Source organism: Monodelphis domestica, chromosome 2 (genome assembly GCF_027887165.1).
Source record: "Monodelphis domestica isolate mMonDom1 chromosome 2, mMonDom1.pri, whole genome shotgun sequence".
Lineage (NCBI taxonomy): Eukaryota > Metazoa > Chordata > Mammalia > Didelphimorphia > Didelphidae > Monodelphis > Monodelphis domestica.
This window is the reverse complement of record NC_077228.1, coordinates 503,188,331-503,207,329: the sequence shown is the minus strand read 5'-3', so window position 1 is coordinate 503,207,329 and position 18,999 is coordinate 503,188,331. Positions and strand designations below refer to the sequence as shown.

Genomic DNA, 18,999 nt, shown 5'->3' with positions numbered 1-18,999 from the left:
GCCCCACCACTTTTCCACTTCCTCAAAAGTTTATTGAAGTCATGATTAAGTCCTGAATGAAATATAGTTCCAATATCTTTCAAAGTGTTTTTTTTTCAGGTGTTCTTTCTACAACACTAAGGCTAGTGGAGTTTCTGTCCAAGTAACTATTTCTTTAAACCCTTCCCTTCAGTCTTAGAATCAATACCATATATTGGCTCCAAGGCAATGGTCAGGCAATGGGGGTTAAGTGATTTTCCCACGATCAACACAGCTAGGAAGTGTTTGAAGCTAGATTTGAACTCAACATCTTCCATCTCTAGGCCTGTCTCTCAATCCACTGAGCCACCTAACTGCCCCCCACCCCATTCCATCCCCCAAATTTGAAGGCATGTTGCCTTTCTTTCAAATTGTACCTTGCTGTGAATTCATGAAAGTAGAATGGTAGAAATGACCCTTTGATGTCCCCATCTTTGTCTCTCCATCTCTATTCCTCTTTCCTCCCTTACCCTATCTTCCTTTTCCCTAGGAAGTCAGTCAGTTTTGACCAGCTGGCCTCGTTCCAGCTTGTTTTTTTAAAGTTCTTTACCATGTGGTGTCCTATTGTTGAATGAATGAATGTTATTAAGAAACTTGGAAGCCTCTCACAGACCCTGTTTGTAGAATTACTGATTTAGAATGTAAGTCTCACTTCAATTGAAAAATAACAACTTTCTTTTCTGACTTGGATCCACATCTGCAGATAGACTGCCTCTCTCTCTTCATGCCATAATAGTTGTCCTTCTTGCATCACGAGCAGGTGCCAGGAGCACCTTAGAATAAGGAGCCAATGTATAGCCTGGCATGAGGGACATCGTGCCACAGCATGAAATTGGTCTGGCATTTCTTGGTTAGCCTTCAGTTTATGTACTCAAACAAGGATGGGATAAACAGACCTGGGTTTTGGCTTTCCAAGATTTAAATGATTGTGTTTCAGGGCAGTGAATAGACCTTCTAGGGAAATGTCAGTCCACAAACTCAGTATTCAGGCTCCTATAAAAGGTTCTGCTTGTCTCCTCTAACAGGACAAGCAGACATTGTGCTGTCGATGACTTTGGGAGGTTGATTGTATTTCTGTCAAGCTGGATGTAGGTCATAAATAGGATCAAAGAAGAGACCTCCCTTTTTTAATTGGGGGTGATGATGGTTGGGTTATTGACCAGATGAGAGTCCAGAGGGGTCAAGGCTTTCAAAATATTTCTAAAGTCCAGTGCCAGAGGGGATGCTGAGGGAACTTAGAGCTAGCAGAAGGGCTGAAGGCTTGGTGCATCTGGAACAAGAGGACACAGCATGGGGGCAGCTCTTGCTTTGCCAGGGCTGGGCACACTCCTCTGCCTGCAATGCCAGAGGCCACAGCCAACAGTGCAGGACACCAGCATGTCTGGAAAACAGATTGCATGGAGAGATTGCCTTTGGGGCTAAGGGAGAGGTAGTGTGAAACTGGATCCAGCTGGAGAGGAAATGGTAAAACTAGGATGGAATTCTTTGCCAGAGAGGCAAAGACATGAAATGTGGCTTGGCATTTCTTGGAGAGCATTCGCTGTGCATGTTTACACAGAGGTGTGACCAATTACTTTAGGCAGGCCATGAAGATTCATTCTCAACAGAGCATCCTTCTAACAAAATCAAAGAACAGTCAATGATGCCATTTTTGAATATTGTGAAGAAAATGCCTCCTCCTTCCCCCAATTTCTTTATATTTACTTATCAGTTCAATTGTTACATCCCCAACAAACTGCATGATCCAACATAAATAGACTTAAGTTTCTTGAGATGGTTTCATTTTTGACTTTGGGTCCCCTGAATCTAGCACAGTACTTAATACATAGCACATGCTTAAAAATGCTTAGTGAGAGGCAGTTAGGAGGGTCATTGGATAGAGATCCAGGCCTGGACTTGGGAAGAACTGGGTTCAAATCTGATCTCAGACACTTCCTAGCTGTGTGACCCTGGGCATGTCACTTTACTCCCATTTCCTAGCCCTTACTCTTCTTCAGCCTTAGGACCAATACTTAGTATTGATTCTAAGACAGAAGGTAAGGGTTCAAAAATGCTTGGTGAATGGATTCCTTGCCCTATTTACTCCATAACTGTTAACTTGCTCCCCTCAAACAAAAAATAAACAGCTCCCACCCCAACCACCCAAAACCCAACACAAGCATAAAGAAACCAGTAAGAGTGATGGAGAGGAACATAGACATTTGTAATGAGAATTTTTTTCTGGGTGAATTAACATGATCTCTTCCCAAATATATAATATGAATCCCTCATATTGGAATGAAGTTGAGCAGTATTTAAAGGGATTTCCACACATATTGCCTTGATTTTCAAAATGACTCTGAGATAGGCAGGGCTTATTATCCCCATTTTAGAGATGGGGAAAAGGAGGTTTAGAATGGTGAGATAAATGATTTTCCCAATGAAATGATTTCTCTCCATTGCACTGAGCTTTCTCCAAAACATTAAAAACCCTTATCTTCTTCAAATCAACACTACCTATCAGTTCCAAGGCAGAAGAGTAGTAAGGGCTAGGCAACTGGGGTTAAATGACTTGTTCAGGGTCACACAGCTAGAAAGCATCTGAGGCCAGATTTGAACTCAGGTCTGGCTCTTTTTCCACTGAGTCAACTAGCTGCCTCTCCAAAGCATTTTTGATAACAGAATTCTCTGGTTCCTGAAGGGAGAGGTAAGACCCAACATCACCATTTTCATGAACTTGGCTAGAATCTATAGTTGTAGTCCAGAAGATGTAGTTGAGACTTTTATTTTTCTGTGGGCCCCTGTATTCCCAGTTAGAATATATGATCCTTGGGGATGGGAAGTTTCCTTCTTGTCATTTAATATTCAGAGGCTGCCATAGTATCTGATACACAATAGGTGCTTAATAAACATTTACTGGTTAATAAAGAGATATAGTTGATGAGTATATGTTGGAGGATGGACCTGGGGATGTGGCAGTGCTGCAGGGTGTTAAAATTTAGAGGCATTGATAGAACACATACTCCTATAGCAGCTAGAAACAACTGAGCTTTTATCCAGCAAGGCTAATTAAAATAGGGAAATTAGCAGAAATCTTCCCTAGGCAAATAATGCCTGCCCTGCTTTTCCCTTGTCTCCTGCGTACCAGCCTTGCTGTGTTCTGCAGTTTGTTTTCCCTGCCTCAAATGAATTTGTTAAAAAAAAATTGAGTTGAGGTCATTTTCTATGCAATTTCTTTGGCCTGTTTTGAGAACCATTCCCTGGGCACAAAAATGCTAGTTAGGGCTCTGCTTTGAAGGTCAGATAAGGCTATAGTTCAGAGAAGTAATTCATATTTCCTGAGAAGGAACAGAGCCAAGATTCAAACCCAATCATCGTTTCATCGTACTATGCTGAAATTTCAAGGCATGTGGCTCTTGATAAACATCATAGAATCATAATCACAGGCTGAGAGCTAGAAGAGACCTTAGAAAATCATTAAGTCCATCCCTCATGTAAAAAATGGGGAAACTGAGGCTGAGATTAGTTGACTTTTTCAGTTTACACCGTTATTTGGTATCTGAGGCTGAATCTGAACCCAGATCTTACTGATTCCAAGTCTGGTCTCTAAATACTATTCCACACTGCCTCCAAAGAGGACAGGACCAGTGGAGAATCTTGAGTTGTATGAGGGCATGGGTGAGATGCTTTGAGGACCATGGAAAATGCAAGGCAAATAAGTTGACAAATTTTATCTTTTGAATACATTTCTTGCTGAAATCTCATTTACTGTGAAACAGGCAATGAGAGCCCTCATTGCTAGGCCTGCCAAAAAGGGCTGGTTTAAATTCTGGGTTCCTGAAACAAATGTTTTTTCCAAAACGCGTCCCCTTGGTCAGCTTCCAGCTCACCAGTCCTCTTCACAGGATAGCCACAGACTGGTTGTGCCCATCGTAGCCAGCTGGCCCCAGGCTGTTCCCTCTGAGAAAGTGACTCAGGTTTGGAGAGAAGGCAGAAAGAACACAGACTGGCCATTTCCACAAGACCAGCTTTAATATGATTGTGGTTTGAAGCACAGAATAAATTAATGGTAAAGAAAATTCCAAACAAACAAAATCCCATGAAAGCTTTAAAAAAGAGTGAACAGAGGAAAACCCAAACAAAGCAACCTTCTCCTCCCCCATTGCAAAGAAAAAGGACCGGGGCGTACAAGCTACATGACAATAGAAATACGACAGAGTAGTCATGGAGAGATGTTCCTGTCACTAAGTCTGTCCCAGGCTCCCTGGGCAGCTGGGAGCTGGCCCCCTTTGGTGCTAAGGACCCCATGGGGCCAGCTTGGGGTTGGGGGGGGAGGGCATGGCCATCACAATGCCTGGCCCTTTCTTAGAAGAACCAGTGAAAACTACACAAGGACAAAAATGCACTCGAGGGTCTATCAGCTTCACACTTGGTGGCTCGGTTTTTATTCTCATTCAGGCCGGCAGAGTTAGTAAAGGTGATTTTTTTTTTGTTTTTGTTTTTGTTTTTGTTTTTGTCATCGGGGAAAGAGGTCAGGGCTGTGATCTCCTTCTGCTGGCACTCGGGCCTTGGAGTGAAAACCAGAAACCGCAAAGAGAGGAATGTGGCTTATAAAGACAGATATGGACACGGCGCAGTAAAAAGGGCAGGCATGCAAGTGTTTTATACATTTGGCAGTAAAGTAGGAGAAATGGCGGGCTTTGTTTACGAACAGTTCCAGAACTGGATTCTCTTCCAGAGAAGAGTCACACCCCACAGGGAACGAGGACGGAATCAAGTCAAAGGTGGCTCTTGCTAGGTTTTGGCAGACTTTTTTTTTTGTTTTGTTTTGTTGTGTTGTGTGTATGTGTGGTGATTTTTTTTTTAATGCATAGCAATTGACTCTTTTCATTGGGTTCAGCCCTGAGCTTGCCGTCCCCTTTCCTGGGTCTCAGGGTCGTAGAGTTCGGTTTTGTTTGATCGGGGTGGGGACGGGCCCGTCCTCGGGGAGGGGGGTGTCAGCAGGCAATCTCCTCCAGGGTCCCCAGAGTCGTCTGCAGGGGCACGTTCACAGTGTGGCTGATGGTTTCAGAGTGGTTTGGCATCGTGTCGCAGGTACTCTGGGAAGGAAGACCAATTCGGTACACTTATTGCATGACCCACTACCATGTTTCCTTTAATTGTGCTTTAGTTGGAAGGGCAATGGGGAATATACTGGCCTTATTCTGGGCCCAGAGAAGTCTTGGACAGGGAGGGTATTAGAAAGGTCCCAGAACCACAGGCTTAAAAGTATAGAGCCAGAATTGTCCTCTGAGTTTCTCTATTCTAATGTCTTCATTTCTCAATGAGAAAATGGAGGCACTACAAGGTTCAGTGACTTGCCCAAAACCATATAGATAGAGAGGATCTAAAGCAGAGCCAGAAAGGGCCTCAGAGCCATCTAATCCAAACAACCCATTTTTCTGATGATGAAACTGAGATTAAGTGTCTTGTGTAGGGTCACCATAGGTAGTAAGTATTAGAGGTGGAATTTGAATATGTTCTTTGAGGATGGTATTTGATTAGGTTTCTGGGAGCTGGAATGGGTTGCCCTGGGTAATTTTCTCCCTCTCTCTCCCCCCCCCTTTCCTCTTTCTTGTTCCTTTCTTCCCTCCTCTCTCTCTCTCATTTTTCTTCCCTTATCCCTCTCTATCTCTATTTCACTCATTCTCTTCTCTCTCCTCTCTCTTCCCTTCCCATTCTCTCCCCTTTTCTTCTCCTCTTCTCTTTCCCTATTTCCCTCCTCTCCTCTCCCCCTCTGAATCTCTCTCTGTCTCTCCATCTCTGTCTCTCTCTCCCTCTCCACACATACCTCTTTCCCCTCTCCTTTTCCCTCTTTTTTCTTTCTCTTCTCTCTTTGTCTTTTTCTCCCCCCCCCTTCTTCTCCTTTCCACTCCTTATCATCAGCTACTCTGTCTCTGTTTGGTGACAAAAGACACTGTACATGAGAGATGCCTGGGTGGAGTGATGGGTACATCCTATAGCCAAATCAGGAGTAGAGTGAATGCAGGTTCCTTATGGAATTAGAAAAGAGGAAGTGGGCTTAAAAGAGGCCTAAGAGTACACACAGTTATACAATAAAATAATCATGGATCATTAGAGGAAAGATTTTAAGCTGATAGAGACCTCAGAGGTCACCTAGTCCAACTGTCTTTTATGGAGGAAAACACTGAGGCCCACAGAAGTTAACATGAGTAGTAAGTAGACAAGTTGGGATTTGAACCTATTGTCCTATAACTCCAAACACAGCACTCCCCCCTACCTCTACCTCTCTCCCCACTGTTGTAGTAATGAGAAGAAATAGCAGCCCATGGAGGTTAAGGGACTTGCCCAAGAACATAGTTGGAAGTAGCTAAGCTAGGATTTGAATTCCAACTTCAAATCTAGCAGTCTTGCCTTAATAGCAACCTGCATATCGAAAGAGAGGATTATGCCAGAAGAGAGAAGATGAAGAGAAAAGCAAGAGAGGGGGGAGGAGGGGAAGACTGACAACATTTGTGGGCCTGGAAGATTGCCTCTAGCTTCCCCTGGGGACCAATGAGGAACCCAGGTCAGCAGGAGTCAGTGGGGAAAAGGAAAGGTCATGGGTTTTCTCCATCACTTTAAGGAGGATGCATAATCAAATACTATACATCTATTGAATGCTGCCAATATTCTTATCAAAGAAATATCCTGGATGATGGGTACCCTGGGAGAGCTCTCTGGGAATCCAGAGATGAGATGAGAAGGAGATGAACTTCAGTTTCAAGAAGGGAGTGAGCAGTAATGTATGAAAAGTTTTTAGGCAGACTACAAGATGACAAATGGCAAGCCATCCCTTGGAAAGCTTGGGTGATGGAGCCAGTTTGGAGTACTTGGCTGGGCTGCAGCCTACTTGGTTTCAGAATAAAACAGTCCCCAATAGTTTTATAAACCTTGTTAGGTCAACTCTGAATAGAATGGGGCAGGAGAGATGGGAGGGAAAACCACACCAGAAAGGAGGTGGGCATAAATCATCTGACTGACCCTGATCCCCTGCATGCTCACAAAAAGCACTTGAACACTTTGGGCAAGTACACTGCTAAAAATAAAATTTGAGGGAAGGCTAGAGTGTAGAAGGGAACCAGATGAGTTGCTTCAGGCAGGCAGAGTGGGACTCAGGTGGTGTAATGCAGTAGCAGACTGGGGAACCCATCCAGTATTGAGGGACACATATGATTGAATGATGGGAAAAGGTATCAGTGACAGGCCTGAGGGCCAGGTCAGGGGGAAGGGAAGCAGGGAAAGGGTTCCATTAAAAGGAGGAGAGTAAGTAAGAGTAAGAAGGCAGAAGAGGGAGAAGGGAAAAAAGGAAATCAAATCGGACAATCAACACACATTCATTGAATGCTTGCTTTGAACTTGGTGCTGTGCTAGGCTTTATGAGAAATCCAAAGATGACTTGTCCCTGCTTTTAGAGTCTTCAGTCAGTCTAGGATTAGAGAAAGGATGATTATACATGGAGCAGACCAATTAAGCCTTAAGCTGTGTGATGGTTACTAGTAAATGTAGTAAGAGTTCAAAGGGAGAGGGAGAGCTGTGCGTGCGTGCGTGTGTGTGTGTGTGTGTGAATCTTGGAAAGCTTTTTTAAAGAGATGAGACTTAATTGATTGAATAAACGGGATGTTTAGGATAGTGAAGAGAAGAATCACTTGGGGCTGAGGCTGTGAGAGGGGGATGGATATATAGCTTTCTTTAAGTAGATGAAGAGTTGTTATATATGTAGATAGATGAATCTTGTTCTGTTTGGTCTTAAGAGGACAGGAGGAAGAGATGTGAATCTAAAGAGGAAAATATAGGCTTGATATCAGGGCTGTCCAAATGAGGAGGAAGAGGCTGCCTAGGGAGATGTGATAGGCTATAGAGATTCTGATGTAGAGGTTAGTTGACTGCTTGTCAGGAATGTTGGGGTGGGTGCCTTTTAGGGTATGAGTTGGACAAAATGAACACTGACATCCTTCCTGACTCTCAATTCTCTGATTCTGTTGTCTGACTTCTGAGTGGGTCTTGAAGGATGGATAGGATATAGATAGCTGGAGGGATGAAGAGAGAGCATTCCAGGATACAGAAAAAGCTTCTGAAGCATACATGGGGCCACAACTGGGGGAATGTGTAGCTATAAGGTGATTGGCTTGAGTGCAGCAGAGGGTGGGAAGATTAGGGAGGATTTTGGAAATAAGGCAGAGGGTAAAGCCATGGTGTAGTGATGTGGTGATTAAAAGCATTGTATTGAGAGTCAGAGAACCTGGGTTTGAATTATTGCTCTGAATCATAGCATGCTAGAGCTAGAAGGAACCACATGAACTTTTTGAACCATTGTATTTTAGAGAAGAGTAAGATCCAAAGAAATGACTTCTCCAAGGTCACATAGTGTGCATTAGATTTGGTAGGCAATAAAGTTATCCCATAGGTCCCTGAGGAGGCCAATGATTGGGTCATAGATTAAGATCTGGAGGGGACTTTTGGAAGCCATCTAGTACAACTCTTTCATTTTATAGATGTGGAAACTGAGGCCCAGACTTGTTCAAGATCACATGGTGGAAGAATTAAGATTCATACCCCAGTTCTTTATTTCCCAATTTAATACTTTAATTCAAACCTCCCATTTTTCAGAGGAGAAAATGAAGGTTTGCAGAGGTTACACACTACCAAGAAGGAGGAAGAGGATTGGAATCTAGTTCCTCTGATTACAAATAGAGGCCTTTCCATTTTGCTGTCCTGCGTTCATGTGGTTTGTTAGGAAAATTAGTTTGGCAGTAGAGTATAGGATTGCCAGGAATGAATGGCTAAGAATGGAAATAAATATGAGTCCAAGAGACTAAGCCATGAGTCTATTATAATAATTCAGGCATGAAATGATGAGATGTGAGTTTAGACTATAAATAGTGACAGGAGAAATGGACAGGAAGGGATGAATGTGAAAGACATCTGAAAGAAGAAATTAGAGCACTTAGTGGCATTATCTGAAAGGGATAGAGGAAGAAGGGTCAAACATAATTCTTGGGTTTCTAGCTTAGGATTCTGGGTAACACAAGTTGGGCAATGAAATAATTCATAAAAGGAGGGTGGGTTAAGGAGGAGGAAAGAAATGATTTGGCTTGGACATGTTGAAATTGATGAAATCATAGCATAAAAGGACCACAGGTTTAGACCTGGAAGGGGCTTGAGAGTTGTTTAATTTACTGATGAGAAAACAGAGGTTTAGAGAGATGAATTTGTCCAAGACCAAAAATCTAGTGCTGGTTAGAGGAGAGATTTGAAGCCAGTATGTCTCAATCCAAGTCCAGTGCCCAAACCATTATGCCATGATGAGACATCTAAAGCTATAATTTAGCTTTAACTAGGGTAGTGCCTGGGCCTTTGTCACAGGCTGCTAAATTTTGAGAGTGCTTTTTAGCATTTTCAATCATTTAGCAGTTTAGAAATAAGGGAGATCACAATCTATTTAGCAAGAATAATTAATTAATATAGAAAACTATCAGATGGTATAGCTTCCTACTCCAAATAAGCTCCTTTCCAGGTGCCCCTTTCATGCCCATTGCTTCTAGTAGACATCTTTGATGGTTCTTGCCATGGGCTATAGTTTATCTTACTTGACCCAGGTTAAAAAATTTCTAGTAAATGCTGTGGTGATAGTTTAAGTCCAGAGAGTTGTTTAACTTTTATGGGAGAGGATGCTGAACATAAGATCAAAGGATCAGAGACTGAGTCTCAGGGAAGACAGAGAGGTCAAGGAGTTTTCAGAAAAGTAGGAGGAAAGTAAATGGAAGCCAGAGAGGAGGGTATAAAGACCAAGGAAGTGGCCAACAATGCCACATTTTGCTGAGAAGTGGATGTGGATGGGGACCTGGAATAAAGAGATTAAATTTGTTAAGAATGAAATCAGCACCTTGGAGAGCACAGAATCAAAGTATACAGTTCAGCTAGGAGTTTGCAGTGTGGTAAGATTAGTCTTTCTTTCTTTTTAAGTCAAAATAAATCAAAACATGTTTGAAAATCAAAAATAAAGAGGGCTAGAAGGTAAATAGCCATCAGCAGGCAGAAGCCAGACCCTAGATTGTCTGTTCTGGTTCAATAAAAGAAAACAACACTCTATTAGCATATTAGAATGGAAGTTTCTTGAGGGTAAGGATTATTTTATTCTTCATATTTCTATCCCAAGCACCTAGGACAGTACCTGACATACAGTAAGTACCTAATGAATGCTTCTGGATTAATTGAATGAACATCCCAGAAGGCGAGGAAATTTTTAGTTGTATGAAGTTGTAAACTCTGTCAGCAGTGGCACTACCTGTTGTTCACCCTTTTTATGAAGAGGACCAATGGCATCATAGGGTGATATCTTGTGCATGAATAAGATTTAGGGGAGGCAGAGTTGCACAAAATTATCAGCCTCACTCTGTTTTCTAGAGTCATCTTTGTCCAGTGGCGGGACAAAGATCAAGATGGCTCAGGATGCAGTGGATGACTTTGGTGTCTTCAATGGCTAATCAATATTCACTCAACTCACATATAACTTAGTACTTATCTCCTATTTAAATGTGGTATAGAGGCTTGGTTCTTATATATTAAATAGTGGATGATGCCACTCCATGCCTACACTTAATACACCACCCCAAGCCTGTGGCCCTTCTGGCCTGCTGATCAATGGTTTCCTAATTTATGGCCTGAAGTAGAATCTAGACACATCTAGAACACTTGTCTACTAGGAAGATGGTGGTGAGAGTTGTAGGGTCATAGATTTGGAGATAGAAGGGACTTTAGAGACCTTTGAGTCCCAGTCCTTCATTTTACAAATGAAGAAACTACATGTCAGAGAGCTTAAGTGACTTGCCAAGAGTTAGGCAGTGTTTGGGCAGGATTTGAACTCAGTTTTTCCTTAACTCCAAGTTCAACTACTATACCACCTAGCTCCCTCCAAAGTTGCTGTACAGATTTCTTTTTCCAGATAGGAAGAAGGGGGTATAAAAAACAGCACAAGCTTTAAGGGAGAAGTTAATCTACTTAGAATCTCCAGGGTTTTCTGTCTCCTACTGCAGCTTCCTTGGATCCCCTTCCAGTGCCTATCCTATCCTGGGGTGGGGGAACTCTTGTTCTCTTAAACTCATTTGTGGTCTGAGGCTTAGAGTTCCTTGAACCCCAAGGATTTGGAGGGAGGGAAAATCAACCTTTAGGGCAACTTTGATTTCTATTTGCTTTTCTGGTGAGGCACATTATTCCTCTGGGCGAATGAACTCTTTTTCTTGTCCCTGCTAATATCTGATTAGCATCAACTTGTAATGAAAGGCAGTCTGTGAACTGCTCCCTTGGATCTGTTAATTTGGCTGCAATCAATGTAGCTGAGGCTTGCATGCCAGTGCTCCCATACCCACAAGGATGCTCACTCAGCTAATGTACATACCACCTTTCTTGTTTGTCCTACTTTAAGAATGAAAAACAGAGCTTCCCAATAGGGGTAGCCAGGCCTTCCACTTCCAAATGAAGAAGGGGAAGTCTAGGGAAGACTCATGAGGTCTTGAAGCAACCAGATTAGGGCTAGCTCTGAACAGCTGGTTGGCTTACCCCATTATGGCACAAATCCTCCAGTCTGCTCACAGATGCCAGCTTAGCCTGAGTAGAGAAATATTTATTGAAGGCAGGGAATATGGAAGGATGGGAAGCCTTTAGTTTGCTGGGATCCATGGGCAGGTCTGAACCCACAGGGGGTGATGTGAAGGGCTGGTCTCAATTATTGTGGCTGGTTGATTTTCATTAAAAAAAAATCAAACTATAAACCCACAGCCCCCTCTTACCACATTTTCATCGTGGCTCCCTTCCTCTTCCTCTTTCCCAAGTAGATCTAACAGCTTCTCTTTTATCAGCTGAAAAAGAAATAGATTTGGATGGGTTCAAGCATCAGGATCACAAAAAGTCATCCTGTCCTTGCCTCTAGGTTGGGTCTGGGGACCATAAAAGGAGTGGCAGCTTTAGACTTTGGCAGGATAAATAAATTGCATGAAATAAAAATTTAAATATGTTCATATAATTTGTTTTTGTGTTTATTACACATATTAATTTCTATACATACACAAACATTTGTGATAGACACACATATAGACAATAAAAACCTTTTGGTACAAGGTGGGGGAAAAATGGGTTTAACATACCTGAACCTCTGGCAAGAAAACTCCAAAGTCTGCCCTAGGCTAGAATGGAATTGTTTTGTACTGGATATTGTTCAGAATAGGTGAGTCATTTGCCTGGGGCTTAGAGAGATTCATACATACACATATATCCATACAGATACATGTACAGATTTGTACATATAATAAATAGGTGGACACTCATATCAATCTGTATGAGGAATTCTGCTAAGGGGGCTATTGTGCAGAATAGGTGGGCTTGGAGTTAGATACATATGCATGTAAAATATGCCAGAGGCCAGGACTTTGGTCTCCAGATAAAGGTTGAGACCTTTAATAAAACTAGAGAGGACTTAGACAGAGAGTGAGTGAGTGTGGGTGTATGTGTATGTGTGTGTGTGTGTGTGAGAGAGAGAGAGAGAGAGAGAGAGAGAGAGAGAGAGAGAGAGAGAGAGAGAGAGATAGAGAGAGAGAGAGGGGGGGGAGAGAGAAAGAAAGAGAGAGGGGGGAGAGAAAGAAAGAGAGAGAGAGAGGGAAAGGGAGAGAGAGAGAAGGGGGGCATTGTGGGGGGAAAAGAGGGTAATAGGATAATGGGAAAGAAGAAAGGATAGAAAAGGAGAGGGAAAGGGAAGAGAGAATAAGAAAAGAAGGGAGAGGAGAAGAACGAAGGGAAAGGTAAAGGGAGAGAAAGGGAGGAGAGGAGAAGAACAAGAGATAAGGGAAGGAGGGGTATTTTATTAAGTTTTGACTTGTAACTTGGCTCATTTGTTTCCACAAGATCACACCCTTTATTTTATTTTCTTTTTAAATTTCAAACTCTTCATCTTCTGTTTTACAAGTGATAGTAAGTATTGGTTCCAAGGAAGAAGAGAGATAAGGGCTAGGTAATGGGAGGTTAAGTGACTTGCCTAGGGTCACACAGCTAGAAGTGTCTGAGGCCAGATTTGAACCTAGGACTTCCCATCTCCAGGCCTGGCTCTCAGTCCACTGAACCACTTAGCTGCCCCAGATCACACCCCTTATAACCATTAAATGCCAAGAGACCACATTCTGTAAACCTTAAAATTTCTTAGACTTGTGAATGTTGGAAATTTCACCATTGGAAGGTTTCATGCTTGTAGGGAATTTCCTACTGATAGTGGGAACTCTATTGGAATGTGAATCCCATTGGCAAGGGAGGTTCCTCCTCCTCCCTTCTTAAGATTACTTTAGGACAGAAACCTTTTGCTGAACAATGGAAAGGGCTGCAGCATAGATCAAAATTTAATTATTCCAATCTCCACCCTACTCAGGGTAACAGGATTTAGGAAGGGCTGCAGCAAAGGATCAAGATTTAATTATGTGAGAATATGACCTTCAACAGACATGTGCAAAGCCACAGACCTCTGGGAGGTCCTGGGTTAGGCTAGAGCCACCATTGGCACAGGGAAGACATGGACAGTGATTGGTAGATATGAGAACTGAGGGGAGGGAACTTGGATGGTTTCCTTAAAGATCGCGGGGTCTGAGGACTAGGGGTGGTTGGAGAGTTTTTGCTCTGAGAGGTTGTGCTCTGAGAAGCTTGCTCTGAAGGAAGCTGGAGGTGGAGGCCCCTGAGACTGTTTCTCCATTTTGGTCACGTGAGTGATAGGGACTGATCTCTTTCCTTTGCCTCAGCTATCTAAGGGCTTGGGCCTTTTGGCCCAGCCTAAACAGAGGGGGTATTTAAGCCCTATTCCCTTCTCTCTCTCTCTCTCTCTCTCTCTCTCTCTCTCTCTCTCTCTCTCTCTCTCTCTCTCTCTCTCTCTAATACTTTTCTTCCTCCTGTTTGTAATTAAACTCCATAAAAGGTTGACAGCTGACTTGAGTTTTCATTAAGGAATTACATAGCTGAATTCCTTGGCGACTTTAAATTAATATATATCAATCTTTTATATATCAGTCTTGATTTCTTTCTTCTGTGCCCAACATGCCTATTGCTGAGTTCTGTTCACAGAAATAATTTAGTAACTATTGCTGATAGATTCAAGGTCTGGCCACTTGTCTTTAGCCGGTCTTTGGGGATGGGAAGGACTCCAGGTAGGGATCTGTGGGGATAGTTTCTCATAGTATCAAATATTAAGAACTAGGTGGGGCTTCAGAGGCCACCTAGATCAGCTCACTCATAGATAAGGAGCCCAAAGGGTCATGTCCAACCTCACCCACATATTAACCATTAGAAATGGGACTTGAATTCAGGGTCTCTGACTCTTGAGCCAGAGCTTTGCCCAGAGAACCATACTTACTTTTCTATGGTTCATGGAACCATAGAATCTTAGAGTTTGGTTCTGTAAATTTGGGGACTGGAATATAGGTAGAAGGCCTTGGGCTCAGGGTCCGGAGAGCAATCACCTTCTGTAGAAAGTTAGAAACAACTGGGAATCTTACCTCATAAATGTAGTCAAAGAGCTCTAGGATTGTAAGGATACTAGCACCGATAAACAATCCCATCTGGCCACCGATGTCCCCTGTAGAGAAGAGAAGAGGCCATCTTTACTTTGTCTGGGATGGTAGCTTCATGGTAGACCTCCCACTCCCCTGATATCCCCTCATAATGTGGAGATTCCTTCTAAGACATCAGCAAGGATCCCCACCTCTTTTTCTGGAGATGGAGAAAAGATAATAAAGAATGAGAAAGAATGTCTGGGACATCTCCCAGGCCATGATGAAAGTCGAGATTTGCACTTATGACTTGGATGGAGTGATGGTTATGGAAACTACACTGCCTCTGTTATCTTATTAAATGAGTTTCTTTCTTTGGAGTCAACTAAGCACACATAACTGCTGGGTAGCCTGAAATGTATCCATAGATGGATGATATGTTCTTCCCAGTGATCACCACAGCTTCTCTCCTATGCTGAAGTTCTCCTTGTCCTCAGTCACTTACTATCTGTGTCACCTTGATCAAGTTAATTACTCCCACTTGCCTCAGTTTCCTCCTATGTTAAATTAGTTGTAGAAAAAAATGGCCAACTACTCTAGTATCTTTGCCAAGAAAATCCCAAATGGGGTCACAAAGAGTCAGATAGGACCGAACAAGAAATTGCCTTTATTTTGCCTTTTTTCTCTTAAATTTCTAACAAAGTCAGTTGGGAAAAATACAACTATTGTTTTGGATGAGATAAGAGGAAAAATGGGGATGCCCAGCGATTCATGGGGGGAGGGTGCTGGATGGGTGTTTAGAGGCAAAGGCAGAGACACAGAGGGGGCTACCAACTCAAGAGTTCTACAGTATAACTGTAAGAGAAAGAAAATCTTCAGATGCTGGCTTGGATTGGGAGTACTGAGGCAGATAGCAGTGATAAGAATTGGTCCCTTTCCTGCCTGGGATTGTTTCTTTATAGTGGGCGATAAGCTGGAGTCAAAGTGTTTGTTTGTGTGTGTGTGTGTGTGTGTGTGTGTGTGTGTGTGTGTGTGTGTGTAGGGGAAAGAGAAACCATTTGGGCTGGAAACTGTTCAGACAGCACATTCCCCTGCTGAAGGATAGGCAGATGGCAGTCTTATTTGCTCACCAGGCTATTCTGGGGAGGAGGAAGAAGACGCTGGGCTCCTCTTCCCATCTGAGATAGCACAAATATCTCTGGCCAGTCAGATTCCAAGCTTCCTTTTCTGTTCTGTCTTTTCCAGCAGAGATTGCATGAGAACACATTATGAATTCCATTCAGGAAATAAAGGTCAGACCCAGCAAGAGGCTTAGCCAGTGTTTCCATCTCTCGCCCAGGAATGGCATCGCATGAGGACAAGCAAAGCTGCTGGTCTCCCATGGTGAGGGAGCTGCCTAAACCAGAGTTCCTCCAACTTAGTATCACAGTGGCCTGTCTGGCCTGGCTAGGAACAACATTTACTGCTGAGAAAACTGTGCCTGGGCTCTGTTCCAGGCCTCAACCTTGGGGAAGCAAAGTGAGGGAAAGAGAAGCCATTCACCTTGGAACTCACTGCCAGGCTCCTGGAGTCTCAGGTTGAGTTCTGGCCAGAGCTGGTTTTAGGCCTAATGGGGTCATCTCCCATAGTATGATCTGCGATGGACAGTGCCATGAAAGGCTCCTTTCTTCCCCCAATACTTCCCTATTCAGCCTGGTGTATGACTCAATTTCAGCTTCTAGCCTCATTCTATTGGTTTAGACCAAAAACAGATGATATCCCATTACAAAAGGTTGGTAAGACCATTGGGTCATAAGTTTCGGGTCTTTGAAGACTTGGTAAGTTGACTGTTTGGGTCATAAGGTCATAGAGCTAGAGAGGAAGAAGACCTCTGGACCCAACCCCTCATTTTACAATTGAAGAAACTAAAGATGAAAGTGGTTTAAATACTTGTTCAAGGTCACAAAAGGCACTAAGTAGCAGAATGAGGTTTTGAACTCAGCACCTTTTTCACAATATCAAATAGCTTCCCACCATGGCTGGGAATTGCAGCTTCACAGAGTTGGAAGGTTATCTAGTTCAGCCTATGCTTGAACAATAATCCTCTCTCCACCATCCCTAAGACAAGTAGTAATTCAGACTCTATGTGGAGACTTCAAGGGATGGGGAACTCACTGTCTCCTGAAACAATTAGGTCAGGCAGTGGATAGAGCATTCAACCTAGAATCAGGAAGAATGGAGTTCAAATTCTGCCTCATACACTTCTTAGCTATGACACCCTGGTCAAGTCACTTAACTTCTGCCTGCCTCAGTTTCCTCATCTGTTAAATTCAGTTTTCTCTATCAAGATTATTTCTCTCAGCCATTTTATCTTTATTTTCGATGAATTTACCAGTGTTTTTTCCCCATGAGCAGATCTTGGAGGAAATAATAATATTACTCTTATTTCTAAAATGCCTTGAGGTTTCCAAAGCATTTTATACAGTATCAATTGTGTGATATAACAACCTTGTGAAGGAGGTCTTTATTGTCCCCATTTTACAGATGAAAAACTAGAGACTAAGTGATTTGCCAAAGTCACACAGCTAGTATGTCTGAGGTGGGATCAGAACTCAGTTCTTCCTGATCCAGTGTTGGCTGCTCTATCCATTGTGCCACCCAGATTAGAAGATGGGAGCACTTGGTAAAAATGAGATACCTGCCTCCCTCCAACCCTGCTACCATGGAGGAGAGATTTCATTGTTGTTCCCCTTGAATTTCAGTGTCTAGGCTTTGGTCATGATTATAGCCGTAGGAGAGTGGTAAAAGCACTTGACTGGGATGCCAACTGTGACTTGGAGTAAGTCCTCCCCCCTCCATCTCCCTCTCTCCTTTTGTTTCCATTTCTCCCTCTTGAAAAGAAGTGAGTTGGATTTGATGATCTCAGAGGCCTCTCCTAGCTCTGATATTCTGTGGTTCTCTGTTCTGAAGAATGAAAGAGCCTTCAACCTTATATGTTGCAAACCGGCTCGCCATAAATACTTGTTAAGTTGAATTGACTAGAATTCACACTGGGAGACATGGATACACTAAAACATCACTAAGTGAGGCCCATTGATTCAGAATGTGGGGTAATTCAATCTCGGTTCATTCATTCAACACACATTTTAAGTGCCTACTAGACGCCCTGTGTTCAGTAAGATACAAAGATAAACAAGGCAATTTTGTACGAGTAAAACATATAAGATGTTTTCATCCACTGAATTGTTAGAGTCTCAATCATATTAGGGAATTTCAGTCTAGAAATACTTCTTTTCCTGCTCTGAACTCCAAGCCATATGCTGAGTTATGGTGGAAAGAGATAGTCTGGAAATCACTGGACTATGTTCCAACCAGCTATGTGGCTTAAGATGAGTCAATGCTAGCTTCTCTAGTGCTCAGTTTCTCCCTTTATAAAAAGAAGAGGTGAGATTAAATGATTGCCAAGGTCCTTTCCGGCACTAACCTACCACACTGTTCTAAAAAACAGCATCCTAATATTCTATGTTCTAAGGCTTACTGCAGTGCTAACACTCTGTGCTCTGGGATCTTCTCTAGAGCTAAAATTCTCTGTTGTAAAGCCTCTCTTAGTGTTTACATTCTACAATCTAACATTCTATGTCCTCACATTTTATTTTCTAAGAATTCTTCCAGTGCTAACATTCTATGCTCTAACATTGTTTTCTAACATTCTATGTTCTAAGACCTCTTCTAGTTCTAACATTCTTTGTTCAAATAATTCTATATTCTTAGGTCTCTTCTAGAACTCGCATCTATCCTCTAACATTCTATGTTCTAAGACCTCTTCAGGTGCTAACACATTTTTTAGCATTTATTTAAAAAAATTGAGTTCCAAATGATCCTTTTCTCTCTATCCACTAAAAGGCAAGGGATATCGTACCCATTATACATGAAAAGCCATGCAAACTGTGTTTCCAATTTAGCCATAACATTCCATGTTCTAAGGCCTCTTTAGTGCTAAATTTCCAATATTCTTTATTCAGCTGCTCCTCTGTTGGATGGAGTTAGGGATCAAGATGGGGACTGCCTGAAGAGGACCAGGAATTGTTGCCTTGTTTGATATGAGGGAAACTTAGAAAATGATTTTAAGTCTTAAAATCCCTTTAAACAACACCATGAGATAGCAGGAAGTAATTCCCACAGTTTTAGGGAAGAGGAAACAAGATTTAGAGACTTTTCCAAGTATCAGAGGTAGGATTTGAACCTATGATTTTAGCTATGTTTAGTATTCTTTCCATTAGGCAATACCAGTTATGCATTAGCTTGACTTCATGAGCAGATTCTGGTAGGCTGAAGGGACCCTGTTTCAAAATCTTCATGGGAAACCAGGCCAAATAGTCTGGTCACATACAATGAATTGTTGGACTTCACCAATACCAAAGTATTGATAGGGCCTTGGGAAAAGCATACCAAGATGGCCCGTGGG

General features: G+C 42.5%; 1 protein-coding gene across 1 annotated transcript in view; it reads right to left on the bottom strand.

The window, feature by feature from the left end:
- Window positions 1-4,010: 4,010 nt before the first annotated feature.
- ASIC2 (acid sensing ion channel subunit 2) overlaps window positions 4,011-18,999 on the bottom strand; it is a 396,698-nt gene continuing 381,709 nt past the window's right edge. Inside the window, exons 6-8 of the mRNA XM_056819461.1 lie at window positions 14,562-14,641; window positions 11,826-11,894; window positions 4,011-5,096 (exon numbers count right to left, since the gene is read on the bottom strand). The gene's annotated coding sequence lies outside the window, so the exon portion shown is untranslated. The remainder of the gene's footprint in view (window positions 5,097-11,825; window positions 11,895-14,561; window positions 14,642-18,999) is intronic.